The following is a 20,049-nucleotide window of genomic DNA, read 5'->3' as shown; positions in this document are numbered from 1 at the left end:
GAGCGGTCAGGTGAATTTGTCACGCGCCACAGCGTAGATACGATCTACCGGAGCGTTCAATGGTGTGAATTGCGAATAGTCTCTAAAATTGTTCGCAAGACGTGGTTTCTGAGACGTAGGGGGTTGGCTGTCAGAAGCTTGACCTCCCTTATTCACTTTCTTTCTGGGGCTGCCCTACTCATTGCCAAGCTCATCTCGACGGCGGGAGTTTTTGTTATTGCTCCTACGGCCGTCAAGGTAATCTTCGACTCCCATGATAGTCTTGGGTCGGCTCATTAACTCGGCCATTGTAGATGGGACTCTACCTACGACGGACTTTAGGAAGTCTATAGTGCGCAGGCCCTCAATGATTGTTGTAATTGCGTCAGTGTCGTCGAAGCGGTCGACCTTGTTCGATTCCGAGGTGAATCGAGTGCGATATTGTCTCAGGGACTCATTATTCTCTTGCCTGATTGACCATAAGTACATCTTGGTTTTCTTTTGAACCACTGATGTAGCAAATCTTGCTAGGAACATGTCTTTCAGGTCTTTGAACAATTGGATGCTTCCTGGTCTTAAATTCTTAAACCACTCAAAACCGGGTCCGGTGAGGGTAAGACTAAAAGCTTGGCATAGAGCCCCAGGTGCAACACCCTGCATCGTAATCCAAGTTTCATAGTGTTGTATATGGCAAGTGGGGTTCCCACTGTAGAGAGGTAGGTTCGGAGTTTGAAGTTTCCCGTGCATACTTCAACCAAGATTTGGGCGGTGAATGGCGAGGAATGTTCTTCTACAACCCCGTATGTAGATCACGTACTTCATTACGAAGATTGTGAATCATAGTGACGACGTCAAGGCCAGTGTTAGGAGTCACTCCCTGTTCAGGAGGAGTCACCTGACGCCTTTCATTCGACCCTTGTGCCGTGCGGGGATTCCCATTGATTGGGGCCGCGGGATTGTTGCCCTGGCGGGCACTCAGCCTCTCCCGTAGGTCTTCGCCACGAATGTTCCATTGGGCGGTGATCCAATCCCTTAGGTCTCGTTCAGTGGCACGGGGGCGTGAGTTTTGAGTAACATGTCTTACTCTCCGAGTTCCTTGACCTTCCTCAACATTCTTGTTGTCGCAGTTTTTCGGACAACGATTTAGGAGTCGTAGACGGTTAGACCCAAGGCCGGACCAAGTGGTCTCGTCTTGACTCGAGCGTGTCAGGCTTGGTATCCCAAGCCGTCCCTTAGCTGTGGATGATCTCTGTCTCGTCCAAGCACCTGAAACGTGAACAGAAAGGTGTGAACTACAAAGGGGAAACAGAGGGGTTGCCTCTGTTTACCTCTCCGACGCTCAACATTAGTAGGATTGAGGTGGTTTGTAGAGGGTTTAGTGTTTAGAGGTCGAGACTTGAGAGAAACGAGCGAGGTACGAGTTCGACAGCGTTTCAGTACTCAAATTCGGATTACCTGGACTAGAGAATGGACTCCTCTATTTATAAGCGACCAAGAGACGTGTTGAGGGTCCCTTGGCCGAGTGAGGCTGAGTCGGCCATCGGCCGAGTGAGGTTGGGCCGGCCGATGGCCGAGTGAGACAATGGTCGCCGAGGGAGATTCACTCGGCCAATGGCCGAGTGAAGGAATGGACACCGGGTGAGCTTGACTCGGCCATCGGCCGAGTGATGGCCGAGCGAAGAGTCTGGGCCGGGAGAAGACTCACTCGGCTGGTGACCGAATGAGCTGTTGGGCCGGCAGGGGTCTTCATTCGGCCTTCGGCCGACCGAGCGTGCTGGGCCGCCTGGGGCCTCACTCGGCCGTCGGCCGAGCGAGCATGGTGGGCCGGCTGGGGACTTCATTCGGCCCTTGGCCGGGCGAACATACTGGGACGTCTGAGGCTCCATTCGGCCATGGGCCGAGTGAGCACGGTGGGCCTCGTTCGGCCATTGGCCGAGTGAACATATGGAGAAGTTCACTCGGCCATTGGCCGAGTGACGGGCTTGGGCCGAGAGAAGGCTCACTCGGCCATTGGCCGAGTGAGTTGATGGGCCGGCCGAGTGTGGGCTGGAAGTAGGGTTTCACTCGGCCAATGGCCGAGTGAGCTTGCTCGGCCGCCCGAAATGTCGATCGAGCCGTCGGACCTCGTCGGGCCGATACCATTAGCCCCCCGAGTTTGGCACCGGGCGTAGCCCGTGTGGTAAACTCAAGCAGCTCCGTCTTCAGTCGTCTCGCCGAACCGTCTCGTCAACAATTGGTAAGCCCGCTCACCTTAGGTATTATTTTAATGTTTTTGCTGACGTGTTTGTCGTTATTCGCGCCCATGGGGTCCCCCAACCACACGTCGGCCAGTGGGCCCCCCGAGGACTTCATCTCGTTCCTCTTTGACGACCCTTACGAGACTTTGGACGACCTTCTAGATCGAATTTCACCGCCCCCGGTTGACCACAACTCTCTCCCCACTCTAGGTTTGGTTTTCCTAGACCGAATGACAATGAATTTGGACGGCCACGACCTCCCCACGGTGGATGCTTGGTTGGCGGGCGAGGGAGAGCACCTAGCGGCCGAGGGCGACGCCGGCGGGGCCGAGGCGAGCGCTGGTGTGGCTGAGGCGAGCGAGGAAGCAGCCGGGGTGCGCGCTGCCGGGGCTGGGTCGCGCTGTGGCGTGGCCGGGTCGGCCGAGCGGGCCGAGGTGGACGAGCGCGCAGACGAGGCCGGGTCGGCCGGGGACAGCGCCGGCAGGGTCGACGCGGCTCGGGACAGCGCAGGCGGGGTCGAGCGAGGCCGCGCTGCTGCCGGGGAGGCCTCGGCTGGCTGTGTCGGCGCCGTCTGTGGCGAGCCCAACCCCGGGGGGGCGCTGGTGGAGACGCGCACGACGAACCTAGGCGTGGGGCACGCCGCTCGGGCCGGTGGGGGCGGCGTCGGCGCTGGAGAGGCCGCGTCCGGCCGGGTCGGCTTCGTGGAAGGCTCTACCCACGCGGGTGGGGCCGCGTTGCAGGTGGCCGGAGACCATGGTGGCCCGGGTGGACCAGCCCCAATCAGGCCGGGGCGCGCGCGCGACGAGGAGACGCCGCCGGCGACGGCCGGCGTCACGGGCGGAGGAGCCGGCGCCGGAGGTGGGGCGCGCCGGCCATCCATTGCTGGAGGAGAGGGGGCGGCCGGCTTGGACCCTTCTCAAACCCTAGGGCCCATGGGGCCGGGCCTAGGTGGGGAAAGCTTGGAGCATGCTCAAACCCTAGGACCCATTGGGCCGGGCCTAGGTGAGAGAGAGCTTGACCCCTCACAGGACTTTGGGCCGAACCACGAGCTTGGGCCGGAAGCAGCCTACGGGGGCCACACGGCCATCCCATCGCTTGACACGCACCATGGGCTCACGAACGGGCCGGAAGCGCCGACGGAGCCGCCTCTCGTGGTCAACAACCGGGAAACGGGCCCCAGTGGGCCGAGCGCGCATACCACGGCCCGAGCGAGCTACCGTAGCGGGCACCACGAGGGTTCGGGCGAGACGTCGGGTCGTCGCGTCCTATCGGTCACCCCGACAAGCTCGACTGCGCGGGAAGAAGAACGAACCTCGTCGTTTCCCCTCGGGGAAACGGCGATTCGAGATAGCTTTGACTGTTCTGGCATCGATTTCCCGAGTTCGCTCTCGATTGCCAGCTTTAGTGGTTTGAGGAAGCGGTTCCACATCCCGTCGGCCGTATCGCTTTTGCGACCGTTGCCCGACGATCTGCCGACTCGCCCTCGGAAGGGGTACGCCGCCGTTCACGAGGCGAGCCTTCGGGGAGGGCTGCGACTGCCTTTTCAGCCCGTGATCCAGGATCTTCTAGCTCGGCTCGGTGTTCATGCGGCCCAGATGTCCCCATCCTTCTACCGTATGGTGGCGGCCTGCCACATGATGCTGCACCGAGCGAAGGGTCGAGTCGTGACGGCCGACGACATCAGGAATCTCGTGGCCGTCTTCGATGTTCCCGGGAAACCCGGCTTCTACAAGGTCCAGCACTGGAAGCGATTCACCATCCTCACCAAGCTGACCTCGAAACACCGATATCCTTGGGTGTGGGCGTCCGAATCTGCCTTCGGGACGGCACCTCTCACCTTTGGCCCCGTTGCTGAATTCCCGGCCGACTATGGCATCGAGAGCTCCGAACTTGCGCTCGTGATCGGAGCGGTTCCCGACTCGAGGCGGCAAGGATCGCTTTTCGAGTCCCCGGATCTTATGGCAACCACCGGATGGTTCGTGCCTGCTGACGAAGACTCCTCATGTTCCGGACCTGGAGTGGAGACCGGCCCGGAATCCGAGGCGGGGGGTTCGTCTGCTCCCCCACCCGACGCGGGGGGTACTGATAGAACATGCGTCGTCGCGTTATCGTTGTTTTTCCATTATTTACGCTTACCATTACGTTTTAACTGACAAACGCGCTTTTCTTCTCTGCAGGTGCCATGGCTCGACGTCACCGACCGCGCACCCAAATGCCGGGAGCAACGCCCACCGACGATGCTACGATCGTGGCTCGCCCTCCAGCCGAGGCCCGTCGCGGGGGGTCGCCATCGCGGGCGAGGAATGGAACGATCTCCTCCAACAAGCGACCATCATCGTCGGCTTCTCTCGGGTCACCGTCCGGCCACAAACGCGCTCACACATCGACAGTGCCAGACAGCCTGGACTCTATGCTCCTAGCGGAGGCGGCAGAGTTGAGAGACCAGTGCTCCCGAGGGATCCTTGAGACCTCCTTGCGGGATTTCAAAGGCCTGCTGACGACGAGCGACCTTGAGCACTTCCAGAACGGGATCGGCGATGCCCGAAAGGTATGACTCGTTTGCTTGTGTTATGTATGACTGTCGTGCTTATTGTAATTATCCGCGTTTCGCTTGCTTGCAGATGCTCGCGCGCCAAGAGCGGAGCGATCGCATTCTCCGAGATATGCTACGACGCATGCAAATCATGGAGAAGGAGAAGACGAGCATGGCGGTTGCGCACGCTACCGCCCTGGCGGGGGCTCGCACCGCCCGAGAGTTTGAGGCGCTCGAGGGGGAGTTGGAGCGAGCTCGCGGGGAATTGGCCACCGAGAAGGCGCTTCGTGAGAAGGCGGAGCAGGCAGCCGACACCTTCCTGGGGGAAACGAAGAAGCTTCAGGCGGCGCTCACGAGCCGGGATGCAGAGCTGAGCATCGTTCACGCTCGACTATCGGTGAGCGAGATCGCTCGGGTTAAGGTCGAGAGGGAGAGGGATACCCTCCGGACGGAGATGCGGACCCTTGTTGAGGAGAAGGAAGACGCCGTGCGATCCAAGACCGACTTGGAGGACGACTGGGACTTGGCGTTGGAGGCGGCTCATTACGAGGCGGCTCGGCGAGTTCGGGAAGCGACCGAGAAGGAGAACGCGTCTCGCGGGACCACGTTTTCCTTTTACAACACCATGTTCCCTCCTTACGATGACGAGCCACCGGAGGACGACTCGCATCCACAGATCCCCGCCGAGGCTGCTCAGTCGACGACCCACCAGCCTGACGGAGAAGCCGTTGGCGGGTTTGGCGCCCCTGACCCCGAAGGAGATGAAGAGCAAGTCGACTTTGGCTCGGACTAGTTGAGTTTTCCTTGGTTTTTCGCGCACTTGTTTAGCGCTCGCTTTATGCTTTCTTTCGGATTATTGTTATGTTTGCGTCGTACTTTCGTACTTTTCTTGTTGGGTTGTTTACACAATATCGTTTTGCTTTGATTGAAGCTTTCTTTTCATCGTGCGTCCTATTTTCTCGACTTGCTACGCTTAGTGTAATCGATTTGCGCAATTTGAATCGTGCGTGTCTTACGAGCCCGGCTTACTATGCTTAGCGTAACCGGTTGGCACGGCTTACTGCCGCATTTGGCGGCGAAGTTTCCCGCGGACGCAGGCTAGACCAGTTTCATCCGGCGGGTGCGATTTCCGGCCATCCATTTGTGACTCGCTGCCTATCGGCGCGCGCGAGTTGGGTGGCCGTCGCGCTCATCCTCCGGCGAGTACGCTACCTATCGGCGTGCGTATCGGGATGGGTTTGCAGCTCCCAGTGAGCATGGTACTCGTTGGTACGCGTGTCACGTTTTGGGTTTTGACTGCCGAGATCGACAATCCGGTGCGCGGACGTGATCCATCGATGACTTGCCGCCTATCGGTGCGCAAGGTTCATCGGTGCACGAGAGGGTCGCAGCAAAAGACGTGCGAGGCCGGAGGTCCGGTGCGCGAATCCAACTTATCGACGTTTTGCTATCTCTCGGCATACGGCCTCAACCCGTGCGAGAGCGTCGCACGAGAAGGGTACGAAGTCGGAGGTCCGGAGCGTGGATCCGATTTATGGGTGTTTTGTTACCGTTTGGCGCGTGTAAAATGTAGTAAGCGAGCTTGTTGCTCTCGCCTTATCCTCCTTAGCCCCCCGAGTTTCTTGGGTGCTCGTAGAGGAGGCTAGAAACTAAGATACCAAGTGTTTTGAAGTGAAATGTAATTTATTAAATTATCGAAATGGTTCAAAAATTACATCCCAGGCCGTTGGCCAAACTTGAAATTGTAAATTGCCTTTGCTAGAATTGAAAATTACATGAAAACAAAAAGCGAAAAAAGGACGAATGAACGTCTACTGGTAATATTGTCGGAGATGCTCCGCATTCCACGGGTGTGTGAACACGAGTCCCTCCATGTTCTCGAGCTCGTATGTGCCATGGTGGATGGCTCGACGCACACGGTACGGGCCTTCCCAGGTGGGGCCTAGAACTCCCGCACCTTGCACTTTGGTGTTTTGGAACACCCTTCGAAGGACGAGGCTTCCGTCGGCGAACTTCCGCAGCTTGATCTTCGAGTTGTAGTACTTCTCGACCTTCCTCTTCTGCGCAGCAAGCCGGGTAAGTGCGTCCGCCCTCTTTTCGTCTATGAGGTCTAGCTCGAGCCTGATCGCGTCATCGTTGGCGGCTTCGTCGTACTCCTCGATGCGCAAGGTTGGCAACTTGATCTCGACGGGTACCACAGCCTCGACGCCGAACGCGAGAGCGAAAGGGGTTTCGCCGGTCGCGTTTCGGGCGGTGGTGCGGTATGCCCATAAGACCATGGGGAGTTCGTCAGCCCAAGCCCCCTTTCTTGCCTCCAGCTTCTTCTTCAGGTTCTCCTTGATCGTCTTATTCACCGCCTCGACTTGACCATTGGCTTGGGGATGGCGGGGAGAGGAGAAAGTCTTGCTAATGCCAAGCTGTTCGCACATTTCTCGGAGGCGCGCATTGTCGAATTGTTTCCCGTTGTCGGTTACAATTGATGCAGGGATCCCGAAGCGGCAGATGATGTTTCTCCAAATGAAGCTTGTCGTGTTCGCCTCGGTGATCTTTGCTAGCGGTTCAGCCTCTACCCACTTCGTGAAGTAATCGATAGCCACGATCGCGTGCTTGTATTGTCTCGGGGCCGTAGGTAGCTCGCCGATGAGGTCGATTCCCCACTTCGCGAAAGGTCGCGGCACGATAATCGGACACAAAGGGGCCGGTGCTTGGCGCGGAATGTGGGTGAACCTTTGGCACTTGTCACACTTCTTGGCCCACTCGTGGGAGTCCTTTTTCAAGGTTGGCCAGAAATATCCAAGTCTTAGCAACTTCAATGCCAAAGATTGCCCGGCGGCGTGGTTACCGCACACCCCCTCGTGCACCTCGTGGAGCGCTTTCCTCGCCTCCACCTCGGTCAGGCAACGGAGAAGGGGCATGGAGTAGCCTCTCTTGAACAAACTATCCTCCCTCATCGTGTACTTTGGGGCTAGGCTTCTCAGCTTTCTAGCTTCTTCTTTATCCTCGGGGACGACTCCTCGTTTAAGGAATTCCACGAGCGGGGTCATCCATGAGGGAGGCGGAGTCTCGTCAATGACCCCTACGTCGCCTCTCGAGACGTAGGGTCGGGTCAGCACTTCAATTGGGACGCTGCCCTCGCCTTCCTCGTCTATCCCAGACGCGAGGCGAGCTAGGGCGTCGGCGTCAACGTTCGCCTCTCGAGGGACCTGGACGATCTCGAACCACGACAGGGCCTCCAAGTTCTTTTGGGCCTTGGACAAGTAGGCGACCATGTGTGGCTCCTTTGCGGCGTAGTCGCCCTTAACCTGATTCACGATCAATTGCGAGTCGCAATGGATGCGCAGGTTTTGGGCGCCCAACTTGTTCGCTAGCTCCAAGCCAACAATCAGAGCCTCGTACTCTGCCTCGTTGTTGGAAGCCTTGAACTCGAACCGCAGGGCGTACCTCAGCTTTTCCCTATCGGGGTTTGTGAGCACAACGCCGGCGCCAGCCCCCCGGGCGTTTGATGCGCCATCCACGTGTAAGTCCCAGACCGGCCCTATCGGGTCGTTGGTTCTCTTCCTTGACGACTCGCTATGGTCGTCCTCCTTGTCTTCCGTGGTCTTACTTCTTTCGTCGCCCTCATTGGTTGGGGGCGCGCTTGTGAATTCGGCGATGAAGTCGGCGAGGGCCTGACCCTTAATGGCGGTTCTCGGTTGGAACTCGACCCCGTATTCTCCCAGCTCTTGGGACCATATCGCCATTCGAGAGGAGGTCCCTTTTTGAAGGGCCTTCTCGATGGGGTGCCCCGAGCGGACCACGATGGGGTGCGCCTGGAAGTAGGGTCGGAGCTTTCTCGCGCTCATGACGAGGGCGAGGGACAGTCTCTCGATCTCGGGGTATCGGGTTTCGGCGTCGAGGAGCGCCTTGCTAACGTAGTAGACCGGCCATTGTACTCTGTCCTCTTCGCGTATGAGGACCGCGCTCACGGCCCTATCGGAAACCGCGAGGTAGAGGTATAGGGTTTCGCCATTCTTTGGCTTTGCGAGGAACGGGGGGGAGGTGAAATAGGCTTTCATATCTCGGAATGCTTCCTCGCACTCCTCCGTCCATACGAACCCGTCGGTCTTTTTTAGTGCCTTGAAGAACGGTTGGCACCTATCAGTGGCTTTGGAAACGAATCGCGTCAGGGCGGCGATCCTTCCCGTCAAGCTTTGAACTTCTTTGACCTTTTGTGGCGACCTCATCTCTAAGATCGCCTTAATCTTCTCAGGATTGGCCTCGATCCCGCGGCGGCTCACCATGTAGCCCAGAAACTTTCCAGACTCGACCCCGAAAGCGCACTTGTTGGGGTTAAGCTTCATCTTGTAGCGCCGCAGGATCGTGAACATTTCCCTAAGGTCTCGAACGTGGTCGTGGGCTTTGAGGCTTTTGACAAGCATGTCATCCACGTAGACCTCCATAGTTTTGCCAATTTGATTGGCGAACATGCGGTTCACCAGCCTCTGATACGTAGCTCCCGCGTTTTTGAGGCCAAAGGGCATGACCTTGTAGCAGTAAAGTCCGCGGTTCGTAACAAAGGTGGTTTTAATTTGATCCGGCTCGTGCATGCGGATCTGGTTGTAGCCCGAGTAGGCGTCCATGAAGCTTAGCAGTTCGTGGCCCGCAGTGGCGTCCACGAGCTGCTCGATCCTCGGGAGAGGGAAGCTATCTTTCGGGCAGGCTTTGTTGAGATCTTTGTAGTCGATACAGATCCGCCACTTCCCGTTTGGCTTCTTGACCATTACCACATTGGACACCCACTTGGGGTGCTCCGCCTCCCTGATGAAGTCGGCGGCGAGAAGTTTGTCAACTTCTTCACCAATGGCTTGGTACCTCTCCCCACTGAACGCCCGTCGCGGTTGAACGCGCTCGGCCACTCTCTTGTCGTCGTTGAGACGATGAACCATGATCTCGGGGTCGATCCCTGGCATGTCGGCGTGTGTCCACGCAAAGACATCTTTGTGCTCTCGGAGGAAAGCGGCGAGCTCGATTCGGGTCTCAGACGGGAGTTGGGCGCCTACCTTGACTACTTGGTCAGGTTTGGCGTCGTCCAACACGACGGGAACGAGGTCGTCCGGTGTCTCCACCTTTCGACGCTCGACTTCGTCCCTTTGGTCTAGTTCTCCGAAGGTGCCTCCTTCCTCTAACTTGCACGGGAACTTGTCTCCGAGTTGGAAGACGGTGCTCACCACCTTCCCTTTCCCTTTTCCGTCCACGCCCTGGATGTAGCACATCCTCGCCATGGATTGGTCTCCCAACATCACGGCGATCCCTTTATCGGTCGGGAACTTCATCATCAGGTGGTACGTGGACGTTATGGCCTTCAACCGATTTAGAGTCGGGCGGCTGACGATGATGTTGTAAGCCGAGGGCTGATCCACCACCAGGAACGACACGATGTGGGTAACCTCGAGCCCCCCCGGCGTACCGAAGGTAACCGGGAGGTCGATAGTTCCCTCCGTCATAACCCTCTCCCCAGAGAAGCCGAAGAGCGGGGTTGAGATCGGGGTCGGTCTTACCCCGGATAGCTTCATCCTGTCCAACGCAGATTTGAAGATTATGTCGGCGGAGCTCCCATTGTCGATCAGGATTCTCCGGACGAGGTTGTTGGCGACCGGGGCAGAGACGACTATCGCGTCATTGTGTGGATGGAGAACTCGCGTTGCTTCTTGTCCGGTGAAGAACATGGACTCGAAGGGGGCCGGGGGAGGGACCTCGTACGTGTGGTTGATGTAGTGCGCTATTTTCCCTTGGGAAACTTCGCGCACGTACTTCTTCCTTTGCGTAGCCGAGTCTCCGAACTCCGGGCCACCCAAGATTGCACCCACGACGTGAAGTTGCGAGCTCTCCGGCTCTTCGGTTGTCGCGCGGTCCGTGACAGTCACCGTCGCCGGGCCTTTCTTCCCTTGCCGCGGGCGACCTCCGTGCGCCGCGGCCGTCCCGATAGTTCTCAGGACGTACTCTTTCAGCTTCCCATCTTGAATCAGGGCCTCAATCTGACGCTTGAGTTGATAGCATTCGGATGTCAAGTGCCCGTGATCTTGATGGTAGTCACAGTACTTGCTTTGATCCCTCTTGGCGGGATCCTTCGTGAGCGGGGTCGGGCTCCCCAACTTGTCACGGTGCAGAGCTAGGATTTGCTCCGGCGGAGTGTTCAGAGGAGTGAATGGCGAGAACCTCCGGAAGCTGTCGACATGCGACGGCTTCGGCCCGGGGAGGGAACGGCCGTTAGGGGCCTGGTTTCCCTTATTCCTCCTCTTTCGGGGGTCGGGACGATCTTCATCTCGATCGTCGCGGCGGCGACTCCCCTGTCCTCCTGCCTTTCGGCCATCTCGGCCATCGAGATAGTCCTCGACTCCCATGTATGTGCGGGCCCTTGTCATCAGCTCCGCCATGTCACGCGGGACTTGGCCAACAATAGACTTGAGGAAGTCGCTCGTGCGCACTCCCTCGGTGATCGCCGTGATGGCGTCCCTGTCGTCGAACCCTTCGACCTTGTGAGACTCCTTGGTGAAGCGAGCGAGGTATTGTCTCAACGTCTCGTCTCTTCCTTGTCGGATAGAGAGGAGGTGGGTCTTCGGCTTCTTTTGCGCCACGAGGGTGGTGAATCGGGCGAGGAAAGCCTCTCGCAAGGCCCGGAAAGACGGGATGCTTCCCGGCCTCAAGCTCCGGAACCATTCAAACCCCGAGCCTGTGAGGGTCAGGCTGAAGGCTTGGCAGAGGGTGGCGTCTGCCTGCCCCTGCATAGTCATCCACGTCTCATAGTGTTGGACGTGGAAGTGGGGGTCCGTACGTCCATCGTAGGGGGGAATGGATGGTAACTTGAAGTTCCCTACGCATGGTTGCGCGAGGATTTGCGCGGCGAAGGGAGAGTATGATTCCTCGATCCCTCCGTACGGCCTTTGCCTCCCCGACTCCCTCATTTCGATGATTTGATTCTGGAGGCTTTGAATCATCGTGACCATGTCGAGCCCGTTAGCGGGGCCGATCGTCGGGGCCACGGGAGTCACCGGTTGGCGTTCGTTGGACGCTTGGTCCACGACATTGGCCTGCGGCCGGCCGAGAGTTGCGGCGGGGAGCGCGTCCCTTCGCGAGTTTAGCCTTTGGCGGAGATCCTCCCCTCGGGAGTTTCTCTGCGCCGTCAAGCGCTCTCTAAGGTCCGCACTCGGTGCGGGGCGAGGGGAGGTCGCCCTTGGTCGGGCCGTCCGGCGGGCGCTTCGGCTGTCGGCCCCATCATCTACCAGAGTCACTCTCTCCTCGGCGAGGGGCCGTGTCCGGCCACCTCTTGAAACCGAGGGGGCGAGTCCCCGAGAATATGACCGTGCCTGCTGCCGCGCTATGTGCGACGGTCCGGCCAAAGCGTCGTTGGGCCTCTCGGGCCGCGAAGGGGCGAGGCTAGGCGTTGCCTCGTTGGTCCTCGACTCCCCTACATATTCGGAGTCGGAGTAGTCTTTGGCGGACCTATCTTCAACGTCATAGCCGAGGAGGTCGGCTATGAGCGAACCGTCGACGCCGGGGCGGTCAAGGAGCTCCGCAAGCCGCCGGGCCGTGTCCTCTCGGAGCACGGCCTCGGGGTCAACCATCGGGTCTTGGGGCTGGCTCTCGCTATCGCGAGGTTGCCCTTCAAGACGATGTGCGAGGTGTCGAAGACCGTACCTCGAGCCCGTCGCTCGGGTACCCGCGGAGGTAGTGGGAATGTGACTCATCTCTCGAGAGTCGTGAGAACAAAGGCAGAGACTGGTAGAGGGAATGCGTCGTCAAGGTCGAGAGATCCCCTCCTTCTAGCGCCAAAATTTTGTCGCAGTTTTTCGGACAACGATTTAGGAGTCGTAGACGGTTAGACCCAAGGCCGGACCAAGTGGTCTCGTCTTGACTCGAGCGTGTCAGGCTTGGTATCCCAAGCCGTCCCTTAGCTGTGGATGATCTCTGTCTCGTCCAAGCACCTGAAACGTGAACAGAAAGGTGTGAACTACAAAGGGGAAACATAGGGGTTGCCTCTGTTTACCTCTCCGACGCTCAACATTAGTAGGATTGAGGTGGTTTGTAGAGGGTTTAGTGTTTAGAGGTCGAGACTTGAGAGAAACGAGCGAGGTACGAGTTCGACAGCGTTTCAGTACTCAAATTCGGATTACCTGGACTAGAGAATGGACTCCTCTATTTATAAGCGACCAAGAGACGTGTTGAGGGTCCCTTGGCCGAGTGAGGCTGAGTCGGCCATCGGCCGAGTGAGGTTGGGCCGGCCGATGGCCGAGTGAGACAATGGTCGCCGAGGGAGATTCACTCGGCCAATGGCCGAGTGAAGGAATGGACGCCGGGTGAGCTTGACTCGGCCATCGGCCGAGTGATGGCCGAGCGAAGAGTCTGGGCCGGGAGAAGACTCACTCGGCTGGTGACCGAATGAGCTGTTGGGCCGGCAGGGGTCTTCATTCGGCCTTCGGCCGACCGAGCGTGCTGGGCCGCCTGGGGCCTCACTCGGCCGTCGGCCGAGCGAGCATGGTGGGCCGGCTGGGGACTTCATTCGGCCCTTGGCCGAGCGAACATACTGGGACGTCTGAGGCTCCATTCGGCCATGGGCCGAGTGAGCACGGTGGGCCTCGTTCGGCCATTGGCCGAGTGAACATATGGAGAAGTTCACTCGGCCATTGGCCGAGTGACGGGCTTGGGCCGAGAGAAGGCTCACTCGGCCATTGGCCGAGTGAGTTGATGGGCCGGCCGAGTGTGGGCTGGAAGTAGGGTTTCACTCGGCCAATGGCCGAGTGAGCTTGCTCGGCCGCCCGAAATGTCGATCGAGCCGTCGGACCTCGTCGGGCCGATAACAATTCCCTCTTTCACCAAGTCCGTCATGGGCTAAACATCGGGAAGTCTCCTCTTGGGAGGAAACAGGTATCACCCTTTTCTTAGGCGGTGGATTCAAAGTACCGGCTTCAATCTCTACATGGAGTTCCCCGTCTTTAGTTAGAGAAGTCTCGATATCCGCTGAAATTTCCAAACCTTCATAGTCAGGTCCTTCATCTACAAGGTTTTCAGATTCCCCTTGAGGAATGTCTTGCATAGGTCGCTTATTCGCTAGTTGGCGATGGTACCTTGCATTGGCTGCCCTTAGTTGGCGAATCTTCTCCTTCATCTCAAGGATACGGTTATCCCGGCTATCCTAAGGCGGAGATGGTGAGGGAGTATGACTCTCGTCGTGGAGAGATTCCTCATCACCATGCGCTCGGGAGCGCAAGAAGTATTTCTTCACTCCAGTTGCGTTCTCGGGGTTATTCACTCCCTCAGAATGAACGGGTAGTTGCTCGCTCATATCTTTCTCCAGTCGAGAAAGAGGAGTCTATGATGTAGAAGGGATTTCGGGCTGTATAAGCCAGGAAGTGCCCTCCTTCTAGCGTCAAAATGTTGTCGCATGAAAATGGACAATGATTTAAAACTACGGGCGGTTCGATCCAAGGCCGAACCAAGTGATCGCGCCCGATCCAAAGTGTGAACTCGAAGACCGAGTTGCATCCTCCAAACCCGGAGGTGTGTTTTGGAAGGTGTGACCGTGCCAAATGTTGGCTGCCTACATACATGTGGTCCGGGATCAGGTCAAAACGTAGTTCAATGTGGTGGTTATGGCTATCTTGGACTCGGAGGTTGAGAACTTAAGACTTTATATAAGGACCTCGCTCATGGATTCTATTGAAGACTTTAGAGGGGTCGCTATACTCGTGGCTTAGAGTTCTATCACAAGGGTCTAGAAGAGAGGGAGCAACCTGTGCTTTGTGAATACTCGGGTCTCAGATTTGGAACGCGCTCCTTGTTGTAAGGCGGATTCTCGGATTTCTGAGCTGAGCTTGGAGAGGAGGAGAGAACTCCTGGAATGTCACAAGAGTTGTGGAGAATTGTGTTAAGTTCAAGGTCCCCCTCAAGTGAAGGGGGGGGGGGGGGGGGGGGGGGAGGGGGGGTTGTATTTATAGATGTTTGAGGAGGCTATGGGCCGGCACCCATGGATGCCCATGGAAGAGTCGGGCTCGAATAACGGTGCACGCGCGGGAAGGAGGCCCGGCTGAGGGAGCACGGCGCGCGCGGGGCCGGATGCCCGGCAAGGCGCGCGCGTGGGTAGGAGACCTGGTCGAGGGAGCAGGGTGCGTGCGGGCCGGAGGCCCGGTGGGGCGTGCACGCACGGACCGAAGGCCCGACTGGGGTGCAAGATGCGCGCATGGACCGGAAGCCCGGTAGGCGATCTGACAGGCGTCGTTTGTTTTTATTTTTTTGATTTCCCGAAAACGACCAGTAACAAAATAAAATATTCATATCATGTTTAATATTTAATTACTTCTCATATTATAATATATTATTCAAGTAGCTGAATAATATAGAATATTTCTATAATATTCTCAATAAATAACATAATTGATATATTATTTGTTTCTCACAATAAGATATACTATTCTATAAATAGAATAGTAGATAATATCTCCATGATACTCTTATAAGTAATTACTATAATAAATACTCACCAAATCATATCATATTTAATAAATAATATTTATTTCTTATTTGAGAGAAGCTTCAATCTTATTGGGCTTTGATCGAACAAATCTAATGCCCATATACATCATTGTACACGTCAATCACATTTAAATTGCTATTTTATAAGCTCATTTAAGTCTCAATGATATTCCTAAGATACTTAATAATTAAGAATTTATTCGTAAAGTACTTTATTACGAATGTGAATGATATTGCAACCAAGTTGCTGTAGTGAATGAGTAATCATTTATCTAAATTATTACGACTATCTCTATCCATCTATCAGGGCCACCTTGGGGACTATGGAACTAGTAACTAATGGTCCTATGAATCTAAATAAAAAACGAAATCTCTGTTTTCTCATATTCATTCGATTCTTCAATCCCGATGTCACGCCATAAGATGAACCGAGACTGCACTCCTCTTGTTACTAGAATTATATTTTACTCGATGTTTATGAGCGTCCATTGATATATAGTTAGTACATAATATCAATACTCTAAGTTCAACCTGTAACGAGAAGGTCAATTATTATCGTTATACCTTAAGGACCATTACTTCCCAGCGAAAGATTCTTTCGTACGTACTTACTCCGAAAGTGTCAGCAATCTATCGGTTCTGGAATCAACACTTAGGTGAGTGAACATTGACTCTCTTTCAAGAGGACTGGATTCAGTATCTGTGAATCACATTCCACTCGGATCATATCTCGTGTTCACAAGACATAAGTATTTAGGCATCATCATGTAGGCATTATTAAATGAGTCAAAGAACCCGGTAATACAGCCTCGAAGTCTGTGACTACTTCAAGATTTAGATCAATTGTCATATGACCATCAGACATAGATTTGTGTGTCGTAATGGTTACTTAAACGAGCATCTAATCTTGATCTATCTCAGTCGTGTATTCAGTAATCATTCCTCTACATTATTGATTATAACTAGAAAACAACCCAATAATCAATAATGCTAATAAAGTAAACTTTCTATTATATTCAGTAATCATTCATCTTCAATATCTTTAGTGGGTAATATTCCTAACAGTCAATTCCTCAGCAATAGCAGTTTGCCAAAAGGGGTCAACAACTGCCTCTCTATAGGTAAAGGCTTAAACAGAGAGTGAAAAGACACAAGAAAGGAAACAAAAGAAGTAGAGTAGGAAGAATACTTGAGAAGTTTAGTGGACTTACGAGGACAAGTAGACTAACGTAGATGAGGATGATCAACAATCTCGAGAGATGGCTGATTAGTCGTAGTAGGGGAGGTTGGAGGTGTGCGTTTCAAGAACCAAAGTATCAGTGGGTATAGTCTCATGGTTGTCAATATAAAAAAGGATCAATACGAATAAGATTTGAGTGAGTCATGTGATGAGAACTATGGGGAACAAAGAAGAAAAGAATATGCTTTAAAAACACAATATGACGATAGACATATAATTTCTCACTAACCGGATCAAAACAAAAATATCCTTTTGACAAACATCATAACCCAAAAAGACGCACAAAGCCGAATTAGGAGACAACTTATCACATTGGACGTGAGGTCGAAGCACGAAACAAGTGGAACCAAAGACACACAATGAAGAATAATCATGGACATTTCCAAACAATTTTTTAAAAAAGAACAAACTTGAACTTCGAGAGGTTTGGATTCTGCTTATGACGTAGGTAGAAGTATGAATAGCTTCCTTCAAAATAATCCCAAGAACCTCGGCGGACAATAGGACTGAGCGAGCAGTCTCAACATGATGACGATGTTTCCTTTCAGCGTTACTGTTTTGTTGAGGTGTGTCCGTTCATGAGGTTTGATGAATGGTCCCGTCAAAAGGAAGTAACTGACAAAAATCGTTAGAAGTATGTTCACCCTAAATCACAACAAAAACACTTAATGACAACACAGTATGGTATTTTGACAAAAGCTCTAAAATCACAATAATAGCAAAAAAAATCATATTGACGCTTCATAAGATAAATCAAAGTGTAGCGAGTGAAATCATCAATAAATGAAACATAATATCTAGAACCACACATCCGAATGCACAATATCAGATGGAGCAAGAGACAACGAAACACTTTTTTGAAAGGGTAAAGCTGAAATTTTTGTAAATTTACAGCCACTACAAGCAAAAATGTCATGGGAGCGCAAATATCCTAAAGCTCCCATAGAAACCAAAAAAAGGCAAACGAGACTCTAAAATATGACCCAAGCGAGAATGCCACAAATAAAACTTCAGACGACAAATGACTCAAACGAAAATAAGATAAATCCACACTAGAGACAACAACATCCGATACTTTGAGCTCATCCAAGACATAGAGTCTCCCCGGCTTACGGTTCCAATCACCTTCTGAGATCGTGAATGCTGAATACAACAAGTGGAAAACGAAAAGTTGAATAAGAAACTAGATTCATAGAATTGACTGACTGATTAATAGCAAGACTAGAGCTATATTAGACATCAAGAGGAGAAATATGAGATGTGGCAACATAACCAACACCCTCAAATAGCATAGGAGTCTCGTCGACGGTCATAATAGGAATAAATTAATGACCAGACAATGACAAAAATATTGGGATGTGAGGCAACATATGGCGGGCAACACTCGAATCAAGGATGCAAAAGGAGGATGTTATACCTAAGGCCGACGACGAGACGACCCTTTGGAGGAGAAACAGACATGGCATGAGTCTGCGAGGCAAGGAACATTTGCAACTGCTCAAACATGTACAGATCCACAGATGAGATGGCATCATCCTTGGTGAACTAAGCTGGACGGGTTGATGGGAATTCATATCCGTATAATTGTGTGAACAATAAATAAATACGCTACGAGAGCTAATTTTATATACAATTATAATGAAGATCTAGATTTGCTAATTGAATACTTAAAAGAAAAGAGCAATCAACTAAGCAATTAAATAGCAGAGAAGAGATTACCCGAGAACTTACGAGTTGGGCATTATTCTATTAATCATATTCCAGGTTCGAGTCTTCAAGATCCAATTATGAGCTCTGATTCTCGATCTTTAAGCTTTGAGCTCCAGACTTGATTCTTTAACAAGAATTATAAGATCATTCATCGTTTGGATCTCAAAAGACACACCGTAATCTTCCAAGTTGCAATCTTCGGAAGAATGAATAAATTGTGCGTACACTTGTTATCTCACTGTGATTACGAAATTAGAGTTTCGGCTTGCGATTGTATTTTTGGGATTAGAATCACGAGTTTCAGAAGGAGAGGGAGAGAAAATTTTCACCAACAGAGAGATGGAGGGGCGAATTTCTTTGTATGTTGGAATGGGTTTTGGTGATCGCCCTTACTCCTATTTATAGTGGTAGGAAATAAAAATATCTTTGGAAATAAAGAATAATGTTTCCATAGTATCTTTTAATTATTTCTTTTATATAGTTAGTTATGATCCATTGGATCTTATCTATAATTTCTACTTTCTCTCTCAACCATCATATCAATATATTTGATTTAATGGTTCCTTATTTTTCTCCAAAATATAATAAAACCATTATGAAAGATTTCAAGGAGAATATATTATTTTCTCATTTAATGGTGAGAAAATATCTCAACCATTATTACTATTTCTTATCTTTATAACTAGTTACCATATTCTCTCCACAAATCTAGCAACTAATTAAGATAAAGAATATTGGAAATAACTCCCAATTGTAGGGACCTAAGAGGCCTACAATAGGTCCAACTTAAAATTCAATTTAATTAATTAATTAATTACTTGATCCAATAACAATTAATTAATTCCACCATAAATAATTATTTCGACAATAAACAATTTTCTGAATGAATGCTGCTAGACAATTTACAGCTGTGAGATTGTAATCAATAAATCTTATTATTACTTGTGAGTTCCTATTCAACTTAATCAGAGCCCCGCTACAAAAAAGCCAAATAAAAAAGATAAAAAAAAAAAGTCATTTGTCATATTTAAACAATCTGTCAATCTTGCCGTCACTTCACAACATGAGCAAAGACTGTACTCTTCTTATTACTAGATTTATGTTTTACTCATCGTATGAGTGTCTATTGATATATTCAGTTCATGATTTCAATCTTCTAGGTCTAACTCGTATAGAAAAATGTCAATTATTCCGTTATATATTGTTGTTTCCCCTAACGAAAGATTCTTTCAGACGTACTTACTAAGAAAGTACCCGCAATCAATAGGTTATGGAATCAACCTTAGGTGAGTGAACATTGACCTTCTTTCAGGAAGGCTAGATTCCGTATTTATGAATCATTTTCCGCGCAGATAATATACAAATATATTTGTGGGATCGATATCTAGCCAGTAACGAATGAGTCAAAGAACCCGATAATACAGCTTAGAAGTCCGCGACCACTTCAAGAGTTAGATCAAGTCTCACTGTGACCATCATAGGGACCTTGGTTAGTATGTCATAACGATTGCTTAAACAACATGTCAATAACCAAAGTATGTTCATGCCATACACATATCAACTGTGTAGAATGCTCGCAAAAATTGATAAACCTCCACTTGTTTTCCATATATGTGATTTTAGATCCAGCTATCTAAGCATGGATCAATCACCGTCCAAGTTTTAGTTCACCGCTCGAACTTAGATGCTCACCATGTAATTCAGTTTAATATGGAGACTAAGGATTAAATGAATGTTGATAAATCTATAATAGAAATAAAGCTTTCGATTCACATAGATAAAAATATAATAACTTAATTTTATTGATAATTTTAGCGTCCAAAGATTACAATTAAATCTTCTCG

This window comes from Urtica dioica, chromosome 4, assembly GCF_054948205.1.
Source record: "Urtica dioica subsp. dioica isolate 48M chromosome 4, U.dioica_male_clone48M_v1_H2, whole genome shotgun sequence".
Taxonomy (NCBI): domain Eukaryota; kingdom Viridiplantae; phylum Streptophyta; class Magnoliopsida; order Rosales; family Urticaceae; genus Urtica; species Urtica dioica.
This window is presented reverse-complemented; position numbering follows the sequence as displayed.